Source organism: Haemaphysalis longicornis, unplaced genomic scaffold, assembly GCF_048455015.1.
Source record: "Haemaphysalis longicornis isolate Haplotype H1 unplaced genomic scaffold, Haemaphysalis longicornis Haplotype H1 scaffold_129, whole genome shotgun sequence".
NCBI classification, from domain to species: domain Eukaryota; kingdom Metazoa; phylum Arthropoda; class Arachnida; order Ixodida; family Ixodidae; genus Haemaphysalis; species Haemaphysalis longicornis.
In genome coordinates, this window is record NW_027526232.1 from 256,149 (window position 1) to 278,672 (window position 22,524).

The following is a 22,524-nucleotide window of genomic DNA, read 5'->3' on the forward strand; positions in this document are numbered from 1 at the left end:
GCACTGCTAATAATGACATATTTTGTCTAGAAAATGTTTATCACAGTTTAGGTTGCTCCAATGAAAAACCTACAAAGCATTGCCGGGGCACGTGAGGTCGCATCCGTTAGGGAAAAAAGCTGAAAGTCATCGTCGGAAATGCAGTGAAAGCGATCTGCGGACAAGCGATCACCCACCTGCCATCAGCATTCTGAAAACGCCATCTCCCACCCGATGTCCATCGCTTCGTGGTGGCGGCGGCAGTCGAAGCCGCGTGTAGCTATCTGAGCTACGTTTGGTGCGACTGTGCATCTTCACAACCTGCGATACATTTGTGGTGGAGGCATGGAATTCTTTTTATCTGACGTTCTGTACATCGTTACAGAATGGAAGCATCGCAAAGACAATCGACCAGATTTAGGGGAAATCCCCAAGGTGGAGTAAGTTTCTATGAAGGAAAGTTTGACATCCACCTGAATGCAGCCAAACGGCTACAAAGGAAAGCTATACAGCTTTCCCTTAATTCTGTTCGATTAACACCTGTCCTTCACTTCGAGTTGATAAAGTCACTCTCGCGCTACAAACTGCTAGCCTCCTGGTTAGCTCAGTTGTTAGAGGGAATGCTCCGGTTAAGCGGTGGTCCCGGGTTCGAATCCTGGACCATGACGAATTTTTATTCAACTGCGAAGTTTCTGAGAAAGCTGTATAGCTTTCCTTTGTAGCCGTTCGGCTGCATTCAGGTGGATGCCAAACTTTCCTTCACCCGCCGTGGTGGCTCAGTGGCTAAGGCGTTGCGCTGCTGAGCACGGGGTCGCGGGTTCGATTCCCGGCCGCGGCGGTCGCTTTTCTGATGGAGGCGAAAAGCAAAAACGCCCGTGTGTTCGAGATTTCGGCGCACGTTAAAGATCCCCAGGTGGTCAAAATTAATCCGGAGCCCTCCACTACGGCGCGCCTCATCGCCAGCGTTGCGTCGGCGCGTTAAACCCTACAATCAATCAATCAAACTTTCCTTCATCGCAAAGACAATACTGAGTGTGCGCTTATGCACAAAAAGTTACAACCAAGCTATAGTAATTCACGTTGCAGTAGAAAAAGGAGGTGAACAAGTTAACAATACATGCTGAATAACAGCATGGCCTGTTGCACGTGCAATGGAAAGAGAAGGCAACGTCGTTTACATACAACAATAAAGAGGGCATGCTCAGACGGGTCGGACTGCTGGTAAATCTTAGAAGCTTGAGATATCTACCGTGCAGGTTGATAACGGTAGCTCCCATTAACGCCCTGAATTTGAACAAATGATTCATAACCTCGGAGCAAGAATCTTTTTCTAACGCCGTGCCCACAACCAGTTTTTACAATACCCTATCAGATGGCCACTCAAAGCACCCTACAGGGATATCTGTCTTCTTAATTGATCGTTAGTACATAGAACCGCTTACCTGACGCAGAATTAGCGGCAAGTGTGCAATATTCACCTTTTATGTCGCCAATTCAGTGTAGAAATAGCGTCCTGATATTTAAATGCGCATATATTACGCGTAAAGTGGTTAGGAAACGCCATTGTTGAATGCTTTTTATTGGGGGGGCGATGGAAAGGTCAACTTTAAACATGTGGCCTAATTTTAACTTTTGTGGAGTGTTCATTTCTCGTGTTGTAGTTTTCGAACTGACATTGACGGACCCTGATATGATGTGTTAAGTGGATTGGGAGTTCAAGGGTTCAGTTTCTGTAGAACAGTACAAGCGGCATGTTTCGTCGCACTGGGTTTTTTATTTTTCAAAATAAAAGAACACGAGCAAAAGGCGCCTAACCGCACCTGACTACGCTCCTGATTTCATTCATTCGGCATGACGGGGAAACAGAAACATGCTTATTACAACAGAAGCACACCAAAACACACACATGGTATGTATAGGCACTAGGGATTATAAAAACGGATATGCAGTTGTAAAACACGGTCATACTGGAAAACAAAAAGAGGTAAGTTAAGATAAGAGAAAGAAAACACAGACTAAGTGAATGCCTTTCTTCTAACAAATAAGATATGGCCACTGATCAATTGTGTTCATGAAGTCTTTGTTTTTATTTAAGAGGCTAGGGATTAGGTGCTGTAATCTTCGAGAGCCGTAATTGTTTCGGATTTCCGGCTTTTTGTATTACTAGTTCTAAATAAAAAACAAAAGATTTCTTGTTAGATATCATTGTTAACACGAAATCGGTTTTTTGTTTAACCAGTTTTTCGGTTCATGGCAGGTAGCAAAGATTTTATTTTGATGACAGGTTATCTAAATTTCATCATCGTGCAACCCTTAAGTTTTCCTACTGTAGGCATGAAAAGAAGCTACGCCATCAACGCAATAACTTCTGACCGGGTTTTTAATTTGCTTTCGCTCAAACCCGTATTTTGACAGAACGACTAATTGGAATTTCCTTGCACAAACGTTGTATTTTGAGATGGGAGATTTTTTGAATGGCTAAGACGACTCCCAGTTTATTGCTCCAAGTTTATGGCTCCCAGTTTACGGCTCCCAGACGGCTCCAAGTGACTGACAGTTTATGACGCCCGGCGCACTAAAGTTTTAAATAAATGCGTATCACTTGCGTTTCACGTGTTTATAATAAAAATCGAAACCCAGAAATCTCTCCCTCTTTACATGGGCTGGCGCCGCATGAATATTCATTAGGCAGCGCAGTATTTTTATGTGTTTCTCTGTCATGGCAGAGCCATTAAAATTGTTGGCGGTAAATACTTGGCCTTTCTGCACAAGTACATTGGTCTTTCTGCGTTAAGTACACACAGGCTGTTTGCAGAACTGCCTGTGTGTAATTAATGCAGAAAGCTTAATGCCTTAATGCATACCTTATGCATTAACTACACACAGGAAGTTCTGCAATCTGCGTCTGTGTATTTAATGCCACGGGCACACACCTGCACCGACGACTACTTTGGGCAGTGGAAGATGAATTCCTTCTTGACTTGAATGTCTCGCGCCGGAAGGGCCACGTTGTTTGCTGAGCACCGTGGTCTTTCACCTACTAGATTTCGGCGAACGTTAAAGATCCCCAAGTGGTCAAAATTAATCCGGAGCCCTCCACTACGGCGCGACGCATTGCCTTAGCGGCGTCGGCGCGTTAAACACTACAATCAATCAATGAATCTTTCACATAATTTATTATTTTCTACGAATTCTTGTTACCGGTAGCAGTTTCTCTGCTATTGCTCTGACGCCAGAACGCGTCTAGCATCGCCATTCTCTTTGACCTCTACCGCCGAAAATCCGGCTGATCATATACTAAGAGCATCTACGGCTTTAGTACACGCGCTGTTTACCTAAAAGGCTGGACGAAAAATGTACACGAGATACGGCAGTGAGTAGATCGGCGACAAAAAATACTCCCTTTAATATTTTCCTGCCTTATGTATTGTCATTAGGAAGCGTACGTGTTTGTTTGAGGTAAGACCTAAGGCTGTGGGTTAAAGAACCTTGCCTGCTGTAGGGCTGTTGTTAAGTTCCTAAAGGCCTATTAGTGAAACGATAATGTCGGGTGGTTTCAAACGCATGCTTTCACAATACATTATATCCTAGCTTATTCCTAGCGACTAACCGCTATACCCGCGAGGGGAACTCCAAGCTAGTCTAAGTATTATTTTGTGTCTAGTTGAGCAGTTTACCACAAGACCCCACAGACATCGATAGATGTGTTAGGGCTTGCAGCAGGATCATGTTGCAGAACACAGCAGCTGGTGAATAAACTATTGTCGCTGAGATATAAAACGACATTTTTTCGCTGTGTACGCAGTACAAAATGTGCGTATTGAATTTCTGACATTCGTGATAGCCGAGGAACAAGGCGCCAACAAAACAGTACGTGAAAAACAAACACTGACACAGCTTCACGCAATATTACAGCGCAACGGCAAAACTGCATGCGTCGAAATGGCATGCGTCAGAGCAGCACCGTGGCATAAAGGCCCTGCGACAAACCACCATGGAATCAAAACAGCGATTTCATGTAGGGCGGCCATAGGCAATTATTAAATACAGTTCGAGCATTGTGAGTGCGCTAAGTACGATTTGTAAGTGCATTCTTACGAATAGTTTTTTGTGCCCACCCATAAAAAGCTCCGATTTATTCGCTGTTAGGGGACGCGCTTATATCCCTCAGTATCGCTTTTTTCTAGAGCCATGGAGTAAACATAGTGTCGTCCTATTACGTATTTTGTTGTGTCTACGACCAAGGAATTCTAGAACACAAAATACGGAAAATCTTTCTTGACGAGATCTTTTCGTTTTTTGGAGTTTATTTTTAGTGTACCACTTAATCCTGCCTTTGATAAGTTTCTGATGAATTTAATGTTTCGTGAAAACATTCGTTGCTGTTACGCAAAGCAAAGCGCTACTTCCCGACGGTAGCTCATGGGCGTAGTATAAGTGCATGATTATACCTTTTTGCAATCCTGCCAGCATTATTTGAGCTCATATCCTGTCAAGTATTGTTTTCTGAACGTAACCGTTGAGTAATTGCTGTGAAGAATTCTCTTCGTATTCCCAAGGTTCTCTATAACAGCAGAAGAATTTCAAATTAGGGTTGCGTTTTTTAAGACGTCTGTTAACACACCATGACTACTCTGGCTGATTACCGACGGCAAGTTTGCCTTTCCACATACAATTTTTCCCGAAGAAAATGCCTTAAAGGGATACTGACAAGACGTTTCAAAGCTGAGATCACCATTTAAAAATCTTCTTTTGCAATGGACATAACTACTACGAAGTTTCAACCGTAACCGTTCAGTATAACGTATTTTAAATCAATTTTAATCTTTGCACTTCGCGGAAAGCTTTAAACGGATGCATCGGCATTAGCACATCTGCTCCTTGCCCGAAAGTGCCGACGACAGGGCTCCCGAAACGTAGCCAAAGTGCCGACTCCTGCTGGCGCGCCTGGCTTTGCCTCGTGCATCACGTCACAATTTTAGAACTGACGTCATGGTGCCTGGGCGCCCGCAACTACAACCTGGTTGGACGCACGCGGGCGCGCGTCTAGACCGGTCGTGGTTCGACGGGAACAGTGATGTCAAGTGCCACCTTCTGTCATGGCGGCCGTCTCGGCGTTTGTCTCACTGAAACCGAGACTTAAACCAATAAACGAGGCTGTAAACAATCATTTGCGGTGCCATCGACTATCTAATGTACCATTCTATGATTAGTGGACTGGTAGGCACCCATATCAGCAAAAAAAAAAAAAAACATAAAACGAAAATTTCGTGCCAGTGCGCCTTTAAATGTCAAAAATTCGTTTTTATTAGTCAGGTCGACAAAAAGCAGTTCCCCGACTGCGAACGTGCATCGCAGCCGCAGTAATACGTGAAATGAGCCGACACAGAATAGGTGACTTGCATGATCTGTGTACCGGCTACAGAGATTCAAAAGTCAAGTTATAAAACAATTTTCTGCACTGATCACAATACAAAATGTAATAAAAAGTGCTAAATACAAAAGCACCCAGGGACGAGCAAACTGTCTTGGTACCCGCACCTTAATATTTAGGTCAGCGTCAACAACCGGGGGACTTTCTTGTCGCATGTTTTTCCACGAGCTCTGGTGTCGCGTCCTTTCCGCCTGTCGCAGGCCACAAAAACAAGTTAAATCGCATCGAGAAATGTCGAGGTTAACGACTATTCATTATTTGAGATGTTTGCAGCGGAATCAACAAAAAAAGGTTTATATACATAGCCCTTTGTAAGTAGAGTAGCGACGGGGAATTCCACATTTCGCTATAAGCCACTTGGTCATTCTAAAACATGCTCACCGTATCTTGCTCTCAAGATTACTATTTGACGACCGCACATGCTCTCATCTTTTTATTTTACTTGAGCAAGTCCCTAACGTTTTCATCAGTGCTCAGTCCGACGTTCAGTGCTATTGCTCTCATACGGTAGTGATCCCCTTTTGCAAATAACGCCCTTAAAAGTGCTAACGTATGCAGATGACGCCATGATCATTGTCTGCAGCATATCAGAAAGGCCGTAGGGAGAACTGTAAACGCTGAGTAGTTGCACTTGTCAAATTTTCTCAGGGGCAATAACACTAAGAAGGTAGAATTAAAAAATATTTTGTCCTTATCTGACATGAGTGCATTAACAGCGGCCTGGTGAAAATATGCCTCGAATATTTCTTTCTTGATTCAACAAAACACTCGTGAATGACTTTAGATTGTAATCGAAATACAGAAAGCGAAGGCTTCAGAACGTGCTTCTATCAGTTTTTTTCTCCTAAAAGTATAACCTGCAAACACAAGTTTTGTTCATTAAGAAGAATGGCATGTCTCATTAACAGTTATATCAATTTTGTTGAAAACTCCGAACAAATCATCTAGATATAATCACACATACGAAGCAGTGGCGACTTCCCAGCCACTTTCTGGCGACGTATTTATGACGTCAGAGAATCTTGCTTGCGCGTTCGGCGGCAGCAGGGCAAAGCCATCGCCAAGAAACTGTCTGGGCAATCGTAGTAGAGCCTCTAGTTGCGTTCGATTATATCACTTGAATGCTAATGGGAAATCAATTGGTAAACAATATGAAAGAAGCGAACTCATATGAAAACAGGGATAGTCGTCTAAAACTAAGAACAGAGAACAAGATCATAATTTTGGGAAGCGGTGGCTCTAAGCGGCGCCTGTGGCACACCAATGTTAGTTTTTTTGTGAGTGGACGTCTGCTACGAAGGCAACTCGAATTCTATCAGGCCAATAAATAATAAGGAGCAATAATGATGATCTGTAGAGTCCAAGCTATTCGAGTTTAGCAAAAAAGACACTGGGAGGATAATATTATATGCCTAAGGTAGATTGAGCAAAACTGAACCATCGTAGCAGTTGGCTATGTTTCATTCGTCAATGAATGATTTGACTTTAGTAAGGAAAATGAGGCAGAGATAAGTGAAATAACTAGAACATGAACCAAACTGGCACAATGAGATATTCAATTGCTAAAATAGCTTGTTGCACGAACGGCCATTATATTTTAGGTTCTTTAACCGGAAAAAGTTAATATGCATATGGGCCTGTCGTTAGGACGTTCTGAAAGACTGGAGTGCTTTTACCTCGCTTAAGTTCTACCGGAAATACAGCGCTTTTAAATTTTAGGGTGGTAATTACCAGACGAGCGACCATTTCTGTTTGGCTAGGGTGAACGTTATCAGGACCAGCGCTGGTTGCGTTTTGGTTGAGTACATTACTGAAAATTTCTGAGGTGTCGCATGAGGCGAAAAAATTAAGGCCAGCTCCATGCTTGTGACATTTCAAAGCGTGGAAGCAGGCATAATTTTTATTTTTATTAAGACGAGTGCACGCAAACGTATTGTATGAGGACATTTACTTTTATGTACATGATATCTGGGCGTCTTTCTCCATCCATTTGCGACCACTGGACACACACACACAAGCACCGCACAACGTCACTTTCCTTTCACATTTACTTTCGCAGTACGGCTCAAGTCAGCTCCTTTCGGGCACAGTTGCACGTCACACTTCGTCTTCGTATCTGACCAAGAGCTCTGTTTTCCTCTTCCCCTTCGCGATGACCGCTTTATGATTGGTGAAGTGCACAGCCAGAGGTTGATCGATGGGGTCCTGGCCGAAGTTCGGAAAGACCAAGTCGACGCCGTTTCTTCGGATTATCTTTGGTTGTTTCGAGTCCCAGGACATGCGTCTGAAATGGTAATGCTTTAGCATGAACTCCATTATAGAAAGCTGTTGAACTATATCGATACTAGAATTGCCTACGGGAATGAATGGCTCGCTTTTATAGCACTCCGACTCATACCTTTGCAGAGCGAGTGACATGTAACTCGCTCGGTATGCAACAATGACGATGATACCATCGTATAGGTTTACAGCCGCGTGATCGTCAGTTAAGGAAGTTGTACTGCAACGGCAGGTTTATTATTCTTCATACTGCGAAATTCCCTCAAGCACATTATCGTCACATTAGAGAGAACTTTATCATGTGTGATGTCTCTGGCAAGTTTCTGAATGGACCAGGTGTGTGTTTTGAAAATAGCCAAGGTGAGTTTTGCATCTTCCTTAAGGTTATTCAGTTTTTGTACACACTGTTGAGTGGTGATTAAAAGCCGATGTTGCTGCAGTCTTTGGAATTCGTAAGCCATGCCTCGAATAATGTTCTCGGGAGCAGTTTGGCAGCAGATCTGAAAAAAAGCTAAAGCGTATGTGTAAGTTGTTGCGGCAGCGCGATGCAGCACCACTCAGCGTCCTTCTTTTGTAGGTTTTTGTAGGCAGAATGTACCAAGGTTTATATTGTGGGGCTCATTTCAAGTTGTTCACTGAACTTATAATTGAATGTCGGCAGCACGTCCGCCATTGCGCAGCAATTCAATATAAGGCTCGCCGCAGCAGGCAACAAAAATTCGCGCCGGTAGCAGACCCGTAGTGGCGTCACACAACTCTTGCTGCTATGTCGCTCCTACCACTTTCGGGCGACACATCGCAGTCTCAATAGCTGCCAGGGCGTGATCTCTGATCGGGATCTAATGAATGAGACTGAAGCAGATCTGCTCGAGGGCCTCCGAGATCAGGGCGTGACAGCAGTGAGGCGAATCACCATACGCCGAAATGATGAAATAATTCCAACTAAGCACATAATCTTGACACTTGACCGCTCTAGCCTTCCTGAGTCGGTCAATGCAGGTTTCTTGAGATGTCCAATCCGACCCTACGTGCCAAACCCACGCCGCTGTTTCAAGTGTCAGCGGTTTGGGCACGGCACAACGTCTTGTCGTGGTAAATTGACGTGCGCAAAATGTGCAGCACATGATCATCAAACTGACAATTGTAAATCCGAGAACTTCACCTGTGCCAACTGCCAGGGACCACACGCTGCCTATTCTAGGAGCTGTGAAAAGTTCAAACAAGAGAAACAGATCATTGCCTTGAAAGTCAACGAAAACATCACCTTCCCAGAGGCGCGGAAGAGGTTCGCCTCTTTCCCCCTGGGGAGGTACGCCGACGCAGCTCGCCGGGGGGCGGAGCGGCGTCTTGTTTCGGCGGGGACCCAGTACCGCGAGTCGGACTTGGTCCCGCCCCCGCCCCCCCCTGGGTTGCCTCTGGCAGCCCAACCCGCCACCGCACCGCCTGCTAAGTCAGCAGCGGCTGTGGTTGCATCCACGTCCGTTGGGGATGCTGCTGCACCCTCTGTTTCCTCCTCTCCACCGGCCCGAAGCACATGCGAGGGCCCGGAGGAGATGGAGTTGGAGGAAACCGCAGCAGTTCCCACCTCCGCCGCACCGCCTGTGCCACCCGGGGCGCTCCTGACGCCCTCGGCGGTCGCGGCCAAAACGAAGGGCACCGCAAAGGGTGCCAGGTCCGGGGGGTCCGGTACGCCGGGTACCCCTTCCAAATCAGATGATGACATGGATGTGGGACCCTTCCTGTCTGCTTCGCAGCGGAAGGAACGGGTCCCCCCATCTAAACCTCCAGAGGAGGTAAAAAAACCCCGTCCAAGAATCCAAGCCCCGAAAGACCCTACATAAATAGTCACACTCTAGTAGCTCTAATACATAATAATGGGAAGAGAAAATATCGTTCAATGGAACTGCAGAGGCCTTCTAAATAATCTTGACGACGTCTATGAGATTCTGCATGCTAATCAGCCAAGTGTAATGTGTGTTCAGGAAACACACCTGAATTCCAAGAACACAAATTTCTTGAATAGTTACCTGGTATACAGAAAGGACAGGGATGGCTGCACACACTCTTCTGGCGGTGTGGCCATAATCGCCCGCAAATCCTTAGCATGCCACCCTGTCACCTTGAACACTATCCTGGAGGCTGTGGCAATTCGAACGATAATATTTAATAGGTTGATAACGGTATGCTCCATATACATTCCTCCTGATGTTTCACTTTTAAGCTCTGACTTCGAGGCGCTGGTTGACCAGCTGCCCGAACCATACATCCTGACAGGCGACCTTAATGCTCACAACACTCTTTGGGGCTCTTCTTGCATGGATGCCCGAGGTCGCCTCATAGAGAAATTCCTTACATCTTCAGGAGCATGCCTTTTCAACAGTAAACAGCCTACATACCATAACATAGGACACAACACATACTCATGTCTTGACTTGGCGATTGGCTCCGCAGTTCTCTTTCCTCTTCTCGAGTGGGGTGTGGGAACTGACCCATATGGCAGTGACCACTTCCCCACCTCACTTACATATATAGATAAAGGCCCAAGCAGTTCATCTTCCCATAATAGGTTCAATGAAGCACGAGCTAACTGGAATACATTTACAGAGACATCCAAACTACACCACACATCCATAGGGCACCTACACGTTGAAGAAGCTACCCAACTCCTCACGGCGCACATCCTCGACGCCGCCGAAAAGTCCATTCCCCACGTCTCTGGTGCCCCGCGCAACCAGCGGAGGCCGTGGTGGAATGAGGACTGTAGGCGGGCGCGAGAGGCCCAGAACAAGGCGTGGGGTATCCTTCGTCGGTACCCCACGTCGGGAAACCTCCTCTTGTTCAAACGGGCCAAGGCATTAGGAAAACGTGTGCGCCGTGAGGCAAAACGAGAGAGTTGGCGTACATTCATAACATCAATAAACTCCTACACAGACACACGGAAAGTATGGACACGTATACGCAAACTCAAAGGACAACAGACACACAGCCTGCCCCTGGTCAGTACAACAGGGGACACTCTGGAAGACCAGGCTGACACACTCGCACAACACTTTCAACACGTGTCCAGTTCAGCACACTACACGAACACTTTCCTGAAACATAAATCCTCTTGTGAAAAGAAGTCCCTACACGACAACAACAAATCACAGACTTCGTACAACTCCCTGTTTTCACTACATGAGCTGAGGGCTGCTCTGAGCACGTGTAAACCCTCAGCTCCAGGCCCAGACAACATTACATATACAATGATACACAACTTGCACACAGACACTCTTGTAACACTTCTTCACCTTTTCAACAAGATATGGCTTTCGGGGCACATTCCAAAGTCTTGGAGGGATGCCATAGTTGTAGCATTCTTGAAAGAAGGGAAGGACCCTTCTTCTCCCGCTAGCTATCGACCCATTGCCCTGACCAGCTGCCTGTGCAAGCTTCTCGAGAAGATGATAAACCGGAGGCTCGTGTACTTTTTGGAGTATAACGGCCTTCTAGAGAGCTGCCAGGCAGGCTTCAGGGCGGGGCGATCCACGAATGATCAACTTGTGGCACTAGAGTCGTATATTAAGGATGCCTTCGTGCATAAACAGTTCTGTTTAACTGTGTTTTTCGACCTAGAAAAGGCCTATGACACCGCTTGGCGTTATGGGATTCTTACTGACCTGAAGTCATTCGGTGTTTCTGGTAATATGTTTAACACCCTTGCTAGCTATTTGTCGGAGAGAACCTTTCGCGTCAGAGTTGGTTCTGCACTGTCAAAGGTACACGTGCAAGAAAATGGCGTGCCGCAAGGCGGAGTTCTAAGCTGCACTCTCTTCATAGTAAAAATGAACTCCCTTGGGAAGGCACTGCCGCCTACAATTTCTTACTCCATGTATGTAGATGATGTGCAGATATCTTTTAAATCATGTAATATGTCCATCTGCGAACGTCAAGTCCAGCTCGGCGTCAAGAAGCTTGCCGGCTGGGCAGACAAGAATGGTTTTAAAATTAATCCCGGAAAGAGCTCTTGTGTTGTATTCTCCAGGAAGCGTGGGGTCCACCCGGACCCAGACATCACTCTTGCGAATGTGCCAATTCCTGTGAACAAGGAGCACAAGTTTTTAGGCATTTTATTCGATGAAAAACTTACATTCATTCCTCATGTCAAACAGCTCAAATGTAAATGCCTAAAGGCAATGAATATTCTTAAGGTTCTCTCGCATCAATCTTATGGGGCCGACAAACAACTCCTGCTGCGCCTGTACACAGCGTTGGTGGGGTCCCGGCTCGACTACGGCAGTGTCGTGTATGGGTCGGCGACAAAGACCGCACTGAGAATGCTCGACCCAGTGCTGCATCTTGGACTTCGCCTGTCATGCGGCGCTTTCCGCACTAGCCCTGTCGAAAGCCTTTATGTCGAGTGCGACAAGTGGTGTCTAGGGCATCAGCGGGAGTATGTTGACCTGCTGTATGCATCTAAGATTGTGTCCCTTACCAACCATCCTTTTAATCCCATCATGAACAATACATCAAACTTGCAACTCTTTTTAAACAGGCCATCCGTTTCCTTACCTTTCTCTCTCAGAGTTAGGGAGGAGGCTTCTGCACTCACGGTCCCTCTTTCAGACACGCACAAGACACCCATTCAAAATTTCATCGCACCATGGCATCTTCGTCCTGTATCATGCGACCTGTCATTCACTCTTGTAGAAAAAAATAGGGTACCCAAGAATGCAATTCTGCAGCACTTCCTGTTCCTGCAGGACAAGTACAGGTGCGCAGAATTCTATAGCGACGCGTCGAAAACTGGTTCTACGGTATCTTGTGCAGCGCACGGACCAAATTTTAGAGTAAGCAAAACAATGAATTTTCATAACAGTATTTACACGGCAGAAGCATATGGCATTTTACTCGTTACAAACCACATCATCAAACATAAAATTCCCAAGTCCATTGTGTACACAGACTCTCAAAGCGTTGTACAGGCACTGTCATTAGGAAGGTCATCTAAAAACTATGTCATAAATGCTCTTTTCAAGGTACTAATGTCTGCATATGCCTCAAATCTTGAAATAACTATATGCTGGGTACCAGGGCATTGTGGAATCCCTGGCAATGAGGCCGCCGACCAAATGGCTGGTGATGCTGCTCTCATGACTACAGTTGACGTTACAACAGTACCTTACACCGACCTAAAGACACACATCAGACGACAGCTTCGTAACACATGGCAATTACACTGGAGTCAACAAACAGACAACAAACTACACATAATAAAACCACAACTTGGACGCTACATAACTGACTCACACAACAGATACACTGAAGTCGCCCTGGCTAGGCTGCGGATGGGCCACACACATGCAACGCACTCCCACCTGCTCACTGGTACTTCGGGACCCATGTGTAGCAGGTGTGGAAAGGGCCTATCCGTAGTCCACATACTAATCACATGCAAGGCACTTGACACAACACGACACAAACATTTCCCTGAATTATACAGACAACACATTCCTTTGCACCCATCGTACTTTTTAGCCGACGAACCAATGTTTTCTAGTCAACGTGTTTTTAAGTTTTTAGCTGAGGTAAACTTTCTGCAGCTCTTGTCATATCATGTGTAATCACCCTGGCCCTATACACCAGCCATCTCCATTGTCTTTTGTTTTGCATCACCTTTACTTTTAGTTACATGTTTTAGTACTTACGGTCTGATGAAAACTCAATAACTTCTTTGGCGCTCTTTGCCCTCGTTGGCCTTGCGCCATAAAACACCAACCATCATCATCATCATCATCATCACTTTCGGGCGACAAGCGTTTTATTTGTCAGACCAGAACCGAGCAATGCGCTGAAAGCTTGCGACAGGTGGCTGCGGCAACTGCCATATGTTGTCGCTGCCGCTCGTCGCGTCACTCACAAATAGCGCTTTATGTCGTTACGCTGGCGACAGGCGAAGTTTTTCTATGTTAGAATCGCGAGTTTGCGACAAAGGTTAGCCACAGAAAGTCGCGGCGAAAACCCGATCTTGTCACTGTCATCCGTCGCGTCCCTCTCAAAAATCGCTCCATGGTTACCCCTTTATCTGCAGGAGGCTGCGCACGCGCTGTAAAGCTCCTTCTCGATAGCGTCCAGACAGAAGAGTTGCTGGTGCCTTGGTCGATCACTTCGTATTGGTAGATCCGGGAACCTATGGAGTAAAAGGTCGGTTGACGGACTGACATGCCGGCACCAGTGCCGTTTGCTTTGTGCAAGCTGCAAGGGTCTGGAAAATTTTCTTGAACACCTTGTGGGTCAGGAACGTTTAAGTACACTGTCTCGAATATCACCTTACATAAAGTTCATTATCTCCGCGAGCACAGTCCGCTCAAAGACTTTCCTTCTCTCGTCACATGTCTACGTGTAACAATACACGAATCATAGAGGTCAGAAATTAGCATAAATCGTTGCAAGCGCAAAGCAACTTTTCAATCCTCGCACTAACCTGCGCGTCTTATTCTGATACATGCACTGTAATAATAAAGAGAAACGTCAAAATAGGTTCCCTGGACTACGATTTCGGATATAGGAAATGGATAATGGCGAAATAGGGTTTGTGAGGCTCATTTGTTACGCTTTCAGGAAACAGCACTAAGAGGAAAAAATTCATTATCTCCTCGAACACAGTTCGGTCAAATACTTTCTTTCTCTCGCCACATGTCTACGTGTTTCAATACATCAATCATAAAGGTCAGAAATGAACATAAATTGTTGCAAGTGCAAAGCCACTTTTCCAGCGTTGCACTATCCTGCGCTTCATATGCTGGTACATGCACTGTAATAATAAAGAGGTGATGTGAGATAAAAAGAAAAGTTTAAATAGGTGAACTACGATTTCCGATATCAGAAATAGAGAATGGCGAAACAGGGTATGTTAGGGTCATTTAAACTCTTTTAGGAAAGAGCACGAAGAGTAAAAAAAATTATTATCTCCTCCAACACAGTTCGCTCAGACTTTCTTTCTATCGCAACAACAATACGTGTAACAATACATCACTCATAAAGGTCAGAAATTAACATAAATCGTTGCAAGTGCAAAGCCACTTTTCCAGCGTCGTGCTATCCTGTGCTTCATATGCTGGTACATGCACTGTATTAATGAAGAGGTGATATGAAATAAAAAGAAAAGGTAAAATAGGTGAACTACGATTACCGATATCATAAATGGAGAATGGCGAAATAGGGTATGTCAGGCTCATTTAAAATCTTTCAGGAAACAGCACGAAGAGGAAAAAATTCATCATCTCCTCGAACACAGTTCGCTCAAAGACTTTCTTTCTCTCGCCACATCTCTACGTGTAACAATACATCAATCATAAAGGCCAGAAACTAACATAAATCGTTGCAAGTGCAAAGCCACTTTTCCTACGTCGCACTATCCTGCGCTTTATATGCTGATACATGCACTGTAATAATAAAGAGGTAATGATAAATAAAATAAACAAAGGTCAAAATAGGTTTTCTGAACTACGATTTCCGACATCAGAAAGGGAGAATGGCGAAATAGGCTTTCTGAGGCTCATTTAAACGCTTTCAGGAAACAGCACGAAGAGAGAAAAAATACAGTATCTCTTCGAACACAGTTCACTGAAAGACTTCCCTTGTCTCACCACATGTCTACGTGTAACAATACATCAATCATAAAAGTCAGAAATTAACATAAATCATTGCAAGTGGAAATCCACATTTCCAACGTCGCATTGCCCTCCACTTCGTATGCTGGTACATGCATTGTAATAATAGAGATGATGAAAAAAGTCAAAATATGTTCCCTGAACTACGATTTCCTACATGAGAAATGGAGAATGCCGAAATAGGGTTTTTCAGGCTCATTTAAACGCTTTCAGGAAAGCACTAAGAGAAAAGCGGGTAATCGCAAATATGGGCGTCAGACAAGGTTTTGTTAATTGGGTGCTATTAAACATGCAAAAAACTTCAGAATGTTCAATTTTTCCTGACAGGCTGTTTCACTTCCGCCGGGAGTACTGCTTAAGTTTCAATTTCCATCAAATGCTTTGGGTACTGTAGGAGTACTGGTTTGTGCATGTGAACGTATTAGTTATCTTCAGTTCATATTGCCACAGTATATATTTGCGGGGTTGCTAGATGCTCTTACAAATGGAGGGAAGGGGTAATAACGAAACCGATAGAACGACCAATCGGCCGTCGGTGTTCAAACGGTTTACGTTTACGCCTGGGTGGCAGCACCTAAAGGGACAAGAGTATGACAGGCAGCTGGAAAGATAAAACACGCAAACGAATGAAGTGAGGGAAATGTTACGCCGAAAATGGCCTTTAGGACGAATGTGTTGGAGGAGTGTGACATGAGAAGGAAATATGATTAAGATAATCTTAAGGCTAGGGCTTTTCGCTTTGAAGCTGTACCAGGTTGTGTGAAAAAGAAAAGCTTTGTAAGGCAGCACATCCGCCACTTTGGGGCCTGTGTAGTGTGCAAAAAGGGAACAGAAACGGTTCGGTGCGCTTTAGTGGAATATGGCGATGTCTAGTGACAATTACTGTTAAGGATGTCTCCGCCCCGGAGAGCATAAGGGTAAACTGCAGAAACTAGCAGCCATGAAGGCAAAAACACTCCAATGATGTTGGAGGAAAATGAGATGGTACATTATTGGAAAGAAAGAACAGCTAGCTCCTTTTATGAGGAAAAATGAATGTGGACGTGTCGCCTATAGCAGCGCTAAAATTAGAAGAGTGGAACAACACATGTATATTATGGTAGTATGAAACAGATACGAGAGCATGGAGTGAGCGCCCGTACAGTTGCACAGGAAGACAAAACATAGACAATGCTCAGTAGAGCAGGCGTTGTAGATGCGCACGTCGAGTAAGCTTGGATGATTCCAGCGTCTCCTTTCATTTCATGATGCAACGTGTGCTTACCATTTTTGCTATCAGCCTCTCTGCACTCCCATTGAAAAAAACAACAACAAAAAACGAACGTCTCGACGTGACTTTTATGCGCTGCCCGGCGAACGGCAACTCTGCGAGGGAACGTTCACGAACTGATGCACGCAGCCAGACATATAGGCAGAAAGGCACTCTTAGCCAGAAAGGCACTCTTGCTGACCACAAGTTCCAAAGGCAGGAAATGCGCCGATAATATAGCCTAGAATCACAATAGAAGTCGCAAGGCCTGAGGACTTTTATTAAAATGCTCATAAAATACCCGCCGCGATGGTAGCCTCAAGCGCCATCAGGCAGTTCAGCCCTTCAAGTCTCTCGGTGGGGTGGTCGAAACAACACCTCCACCGGCTTCCGCAGTGTTTTGATGTCAGCACAAAACTGTGATGTGGCTGTGGTTGTGTCATACGCGCCTTCAGGAATAGAAAGGATGAAAACGGAAGTAAACTATTTTCAGGCCTTTCTATGTAATTACAGTAATTATCGTGCGCGCACACATTTAAAGTGTTGTTTCAGGTTTCCCAAGTCATCCAGTATCGACAAAAACAATAAAAAAGGAAAATGGAAATTTTGTGCTAGTACTTCTTTAGCAGCGTAAAACTTTTCATCATACCAGTCTAAGTACATGTCTTAGTGTGACACAAAAAAAATTATACTAAACTTCTCGGACGTTCCTTCCCTGCGGTACTGTTTTGGGACTGGAAACGTATTTCCTTGAAGATATATTTTGAACTTGCTGCTCTGGAGTGTCGTCGCTGCTTTACTGCAGCCCATATTGCTGGCTGAAGTTTCTTGCGCATCATTGCAATCTACCTGAGTTGCAAGGCGCATATTCATCTTCCTGAAGGAGTCAGGCTCAATGTTTGCCTGTGCGAGTTTTGGCACAACACGCAGTTGTCTTTTTTCCTCCAGCTTGTACAGGGTGCGGTAGTGGTCATAAGCGTTGTCGCAGTCACCGGCTTAGGAAATAGTACAGGGGTGTAGCATTAAGCAGAAATTTCCCGTTTACATTTGATTGTAATTTACCTGTGAAGGAACAATTTAGCGTAAAAAATGCAGCTGTACGCTACAAACATAAACTGCAACTTTCTTTTGCAATTGTATGGCTGCATGTTCAGGTGGGTGCCAAATGTTCCCTTTGCAGAAACGTATTCTATTTTGGAACACCTCCTAAAGCGGTCGTCTGTGACTTACCTGTGCATGGGTGTGCTTAGGCAGGTGGATGGGCATACACTTCACCATTTAGGGAGTGTTGCACAAGATGTGGAGGCGCTGACCTGGTATACAAGCGTACTGAACCTTGTTCACTGGAGCTGTCCATATATGCCGAGCGTTCCCCACAAGATTTGTTGGTGTCAGCGCCATCACTCGCGACTGCAAACACAGAGACGTTGTGCTTTGCAAGTCCCATGACGGTCTCAGTGACTGGATGAAGAATAACATTTGAGGGTGTTGCCTCCTTGCTTGAAAAACTTGCAATTGGTTGTACCCATTTGCCAAATACAGGGACAAACGTAGTCGTCGTTACACTGGCTGGTTTGTACGTTCTTTTCCACCAGAGCTTTCGTAGTCAATGAAGCCATTAAATACTGAACCTGCTCTTATCAAACGCCACAGCCTTCCTGACCTTCATCTCGCACAAAATGAGAGTACTGTAGCAGCTGTACGCTCGCTTTCCTTTCATCTGGGCGCCAATGCACTTCATTGCTGTCTTGCGGCAATTGAATTGACATGGTATTCCTTTCACAATGTGCCGGAGCCTGCTTAGAATTTTTATTTTGGTCAACAATTTGCATGCTTTGGGAATGAAAATTCTTAGAAGGCAGTTCATTAGTCATTCTTTCTCGTATCGGGTTCCTTTGCTGGAGCTTTTGTTCGGTTTCTGCATTGCTGCTGGGCAAGCCGTTTGCTGAGATGCTGGGAATCTTTTCCGCACGTTTTCCAGGGCTTCTTCTTTTCATTTTGCAGACATTTTGCAGACTTTTTTCATGTTTGGGCTGCAACATGGTATTTTCTGCAAGTTTGTTGAGAGCTAGTTTTCCTGCTACTGGTTTGCCCCAGACACCGAATGTTGTTGTACAGGCTTGCTTTGTTTCTGCTTTTTGGTCAAGTATTTTTTTGTCTGTAATCAGGGCACATTTCCCCCCGTACCAGTACCCTATAATTTTCAGCTTGTAAACTGTAGTACAGATGATGTGTATCGGCTTCACTAATGCGGATTCTTGGGGAAGTTGGTGTGGCGATTTTGACGAATTCATAGCGCAAATAACTCATAGCGCAAAAGAACGCATAGCGCTGTGTTGTGTGTCCTCTTTCTTGTCCTCGTTCTTTGCGCTATGCATTCGTCAAAATGTGCCGGCTTGGCTGCGGCCTCTGCCGTACCCAGAGAAAATGTTGGACTGCTCGACAAAGCTTAAGAGTTGCTTGAGAGACCCAAAATCTGTGACGTGTGAGCAGAGAAGATAATCTTGGGGGACAACCTTGTCAGCAGCCTTTACAGTTGCAGGCTCTCAAGTGTTGGCAATCACCGCTTTGGTTACTTTGACTAGTCACTTGTCGACGGTGAGTTTGCAGAAAACTGGCGTTTTCTAACGATAACGCCGAATGCTTGTGGGCGAATTGAAAGAATGAAACACTTCAGTGGCCACAATCAAACCTGTCCCCCACGTTATGGCGTCGACAGCTGACCGCTTGGTTCATTTTGACATGGCCGATGCGGTTTGGATAACTCAGACAAGCTTCTCGTTCAACCATCGTCATTGTTAGATGTAGGGGTGCATTAGTTGGTGTAGCATGAAACATAGCACAGCTATGAAACCAGGGCAGTGCACAGGTGTTTTATTTGTTATAACATGGAAGTGAACTTCGTTACACAAACAAATGTGTACTTACTGATGTACCTGTAATGCACCAGCACTCATCAAAAACGCGTGTAAAATGAGCAAGGAAATTGCAGCACCAATAAGGACCAGAAACCGCAAAAATATGCATATTGTGCTGCACACAAACACCAACTTTTCGTAACCATTCGCAGCATGAAAAGGGTAAAAAAAGGGATGAAGCGTGAAGTGCGGAAGACAAAGTGAAAGTTTTCAACCAATGTGAAAAGAAAGCACATTGTGACTTTCGGGCCTGTTCAGCTTAAGAGAAGGAGCTGCAGGCCCTATTTTGGTTGTTCGTTTTGAAACAGGTGCTCGCTTCCTGCTTGACGCCGTCGGAGGATTTGGGCAGTGTGCGTGACGCAAAACATGTCAAATGCGTGAAAAGTCACAATTCTTCTTGCCACAGAGCACAAAAGGCACCAAACAAATGTGCACGTAGTGTAGCAAATGAAATGGCGGCAATGGCATGCAGAATTTTATACAATGTGCAACAGTATGAAAGAATAGATAGCGGATGGCGCAAACCGCCTTACCTTGTTCATAAAAATAACCAGATCTTGCAAGCTGTTAAATACTGTCACTATTTGCTGGACCTTGGCTTGCTTCGGTGGATATATTCCATTTGCCAATCAATTTTCCCACAGCCCATAAAATACTCCTTTAGACGATTGCGAACAACTTCAGCAACTCGACTTGGCCTGTTTGACTCCAGGTATGTTGCCTCCGAAAACACGGGAACAGCTTCCCCCTCTTTCCGCGACTCCCCATCTATGACATCTTCGTTCCACGCTTCACTGTCTACAAATCCTGGAGGACAATATCTCCCCTTGTCCTCGTCAAGTGTCATTAAAAAGTTGTGCAGAGCCACTGATGCATGGACATATCCATTCACATTTTTATCTGTTGTCTTAAACCGCCGCCTCAATATGCGCCACCAGCTTGTCAAAATGCCAAAAGAATTTTCTCTTACCCATCTGCCACGGGACAACCTATAATTGTAAACCCGTTCCTGATCACCTCTTAGGGCTCGTCTCAGATACGAACGCATGAGGTAAGGCTTTAAGGGAAAAGCCTCGTCCCCAAGGATGACGTAGGGTGCAACTTCACCCCAGGAAAGCGGGAGGGTCCAGGTATTCCCATCCGGTTCGATTCGAGGGCATGATGGAGTGCACTCCGGCCAAAAATCCCTCCGTCGCTCTCGCCCCCACACCAACCAATGTCTACGTAAAGAAACTTGTACGCCGAATCGCACATGGCTAGAAGGATTTGGCTGAAGCTCCCTTTATAATTGCAATTTTCGGAACCAGAGTTGCTTGGAGCCTCGATTGTAACATGTTTCCCGTCTATGCTCCCTTAAAAAATATTCTGTTTAGTATTCACAACCTTAATGTCTGAAGTACTGTAAAAACCAGTGGTAAAAAAACTTCAGCAAACACGAACTCGATGCACCTTTTTGAGTGTATAAAAAAAGGGGTGAGCATTTCTCAATATTATTTACCGATGCAGGATGGCACATTCCAACATTGAAGAAAACCTTTTGCAACAGATTTACATTCACATTCTGTGCGGGGGCATTTGACGTATTCATCTTTCAGGTTGTTCCAGATCGCCAGTGACGTCTCGGATATTATTTTGCTCACAGTCGACCTCCCAACTTGAAAAGCATACGACAGGCTGCGCTGGCTGTCACCGCTAGGAAAGAATCTTCAAAAAAAAAACTGTGAAATGCAGCAAATGAAGTAGATGCACACAATATTAGATCAAGTATAAGTCAAGCGTAATATGCTTGCTTTCATTGAGGCGCATAGTCACACTTTCGATTACTTCAGGTTGGCGGCAGAACGGCTGTGAATTTAAATAAATTTATTTTGCCGCGTTAATTTTGACGTCATTCAACACTGTGAATTAAAGAATTTACTGAGGTCGATCATTTTTTAAATTCATTGCTGTTGGGCATTTCCTTTTAAATAAGGCTGGAAGTATGGTGAAATAGGGCGACTGTGAAATGTTTTTAAAAATCACCTTTCCCAAACTTTTTTTGATACCGCGGGAACTTTTGCTATGAAGCAACCACAATGTCGCGCGTAACTAACCGTCATTTCCAGACAAGCAAAATGGGGCGAACCACGCATGGGCTAATACCAGGATCCATTTTCCAGTAATCCACCCGGCCCGACTCGCATGGCAGCAACGAAAGTGGTCTCGAACACGCATTTTTTATATCGGCGTAGGTTTCCGTTCTCGCGGCTGCGCCGCACCACCACTATCCGTCGTCTGCTGTTATTTTGTTTCAGTTTAGGTTCGTGTGCACGTGCGCGCACGAAGATTTGAGCTTACCTGAGCGTGATTTCCAGCCGCGACGTCGCCGTGATGCTCTTCCTCCAGTTTGTGTTTCGTTTCTACATGTATTGCGTGCCCGACCAACGACAGTTTGTCGAAGGTTGCAGCGCTCATCCTCATGTAGCTGCAAAATGTATAATATTTCAGTATGGTATATCTAGGTTCGCCTTGCATCCCCGAAGCACAATACTTACTCAAAAAACTATTCCGGGTCAGATCGTCTCAGCAGTGGGATAAGAGTTGCCGAGTTGCCGGACTTTGATGGCGGCACATCTTTCGCATCTACATGCTCCTCGACCAAGCCTTCCTTTTACGCAAAGACTTGCGGTTTCTCAACATGAACATCAGCAGAAGCATGCTCAGAAAAACAAAAGACGTCGCATGGTTGTTATGGCTTGCCATCGCTCCTATACCCTGTAGCAGACGGCGCGCGATCGGACGCGCAATTTGCATAGGCTGCCAACTACCACAGCTGAGTACGCCTGTACGCGGCATGTCGTAACGAATACAAAATTAAGGAAATACTTCAGCATTCAACGAAAATTGTCATTTATTTTTTATTTTAGCAATCTCTTCACCTTGAATCATACATATCACGGCATTTTTTATTACTTTTCACATTAACCACGTGCATTTCGAGCCACAACTGATCACTACCATCACTACGCAAAC

General features: G+C 45.0%; 1 pseudogene; it reads right to left on the reverse strand.

Moving 5' to 3' along the window:
- Positions 1 to 21,002: 21,002 nt before the first annotated feature.
- LOC144163656 (uncharacterized) lies at positions 21,003 to 22,197 on the reverse strand (annotated as a pseudogene).
- Between the last annotated feature and the right edge of the window lie 327 nt (positions 22,198 to 22,524).